Raw genomic sequence first — 2,416 nt, forward strand, 5'->3', positions numbered from 1 at the left:
GCAACGAAAATAATTTTATGGTTGGGGGTCACCACAACATGAGGAACTGTATATTAAAGGGTCACGGCATTAGGAAGGTTGAGAACCACTGATGTAGACAATCCCTGATCTTCAGATTTCCTTGCACAATGCCTATTGTATATCAGTGCTGTTAAATAGATGAGCTATTTCTCATAGTACTATGCTGTTCTCTCTAAGGCTATTAGTCTTACATTACAGAGCTGCCAAAACCAAAGTCAATAACTCAGTCCACTCAATCATTTAACAAATGTTTTTTGAGTGCTTACAATGTTTCAGGCACTGTTCAAGGCACTAGGGACACAATAGTGAGAACAAGCAAGCAAGCAAACAAAACCCTGCCTCACAGAACTGAGTCCATTGGCAAACAAGCAAATATACCAGATTATGGTTAATGTAAATGTTTAGGGCAGAAGCATTTATTTAATCCTCATAATATAAGATAATGATGATCACATCAATTTCCTAATTTCACAGATGAGAAAATTGAAGCCTAACAGAGATTAAGTACCTTGATTAAGGTGACACAGATATTAAATGGTACAATAGAAGCTTGAATTCAACTTCGCCTAATTCGAGGACCTACATTATAGTATCATGTTGAACAAAGACCAAAAAACAACAGGTTTAGAAGGTGAATTAAAGCAGAAAGACTATGTTGGAAAAATGATATGAAGATCACAGACATCACAAATGTGTGACATCAAGAAATAACTCATAGACATAATATTGGGAAATTACAAACAGGTGCAAAAGCTTCATGTTCACATATCAAAGATAAAGAAATTCTTTAGACAAACACATCTAGTAGTAGACAGTCCCCAGTTTGTTTGTAGTGCTCGACACTGTCAAGATCCCAGGGTCTTTTCAGTCTTTCCTCTCAACTATATGCATCTTGCTGGCTTTTTGTGTCTGGCTTGTTGCCCCAAGGTCAGTGTCTAAATGGGGAAGAGAAGGAAGAGTTCTTCTTTCTCCCTTTTGTAGGTCTCATATCAGGAAGAAAAATAATTCCTTGAAGTCCTTCCATGTGTTTCATGTGTTAAATACTAAGGTGAATGAGGTTGTTCAGACAAATTCTGATAGGCTTTGACTAATGTTGATTTATCTATGTGACCATCTATTGTTTCTTGGAAAATATTAAGGTTTTATTAGCAAAGAGGAAAGGATAAATGGTTGCTGGTTAAACCACTAATAAAGTCTTCTAAAATAATAGAAAAGCAAATATTTATTGTGCCCATTATATTCAAAGTACTTTGAAATTCAAAAAAATAAGACAAAAAATACAATGATCTGTGACTACAAAACCTTCCATTGTATAAATATTAGGGACAGAATTTTGAGTAAAATACTTTATGTAATTGGTCAAATGTATAAAAAAATAATGACCTGCAAGTAATGAAAAGCCCTTCTGCCCTAGCCGGGTTGGCTCAGTGGATAGAGCGTCAGCCTGGGGACTGGAGGGTCCCAGGTTCAATTCTGGTCAAGGGCACATGCCTGGGTAGTGGGCTCGATCCCCAGTAGGTGGCGTGCAGGAGGCAGCTGATCAATGATTCTTTCTCATCATTGATGTTTCTATCTCTCTCACTCTCCCTTCCTCTCTGAAATCAATTAAATATATTTTTTAAAAAAATAAATGAAAAGCCCTTAGGAGAAAAGTCACAAATGAAAATTAAAATACAATCTTGACTTGAGTATAGTATGGACAGATAGTGAATTCTTGCATAGCAAAGATTAACTGTATAGTTGGTGACAATATATTTTATTACTATAATTGTTTAACTCTATTGGAATTGGTTACACACAGAGACACATTCTCTTTTAATAAGCAGTGGAATCAAGAGCTTCTTGTGTAACTTTTAAAAACTGATCCCTCTCAGATTCTCAGTTGCAGGCAGGCAAGAAAATATCTCAAAATGAAATTGCCTCTGTACCTGGGAAACAACTATATGTATACTAGATTAAATCAGAGCACCGATTACTAAGTCCTTTTTTGTTTTCCTTGTGTTTCTAGGGTTTTTCAGACAAAATAAATATAAATCCCATTGATTCAAATGCACACACATTATTTAAAGGACAGCAGTGTACTTCATATATTTTTTATTGTTGTATCTTTCAATATTTTACTCTCATTTGTTCCCATTTTTGTTCTTCCATGATGCTCATATCAACTATGATTGTCAAATATCAGGAAGTTATTTATAGATACTTATGTCTATGTAGGAATCTTTTTCCAAGTTTATTTATTACCTCAAATAATATAGAGAAATATAACCACTAGAACCTCACTAGACAGAAAAGCAATGGAGTGTATATCTGCTTTGCTTCTCCCTTTTCTCCAGCTATTTAACATCCTTTAATTGCTTCCTGGCCCATTGTGGCAGATGCTTTCAGTATTTTG

The sequence above is a fragment of the Myotis myotis genome, unplaced genomic scaffold, assembly GCF_014108235.1.
Source record: "Myotis myotis isolate mMyoMyo1 unplaced genomic scaffold, mMyoMyo1.p scaffold_m19_p_2, whole genome shotgun sequence".
Taxonomy (NCBI): Eukaryota; Metazoa; Chordata; class Mammalia; order Chiroptera; family Vespertilionidae; genus Myotis; species Myotis myotis.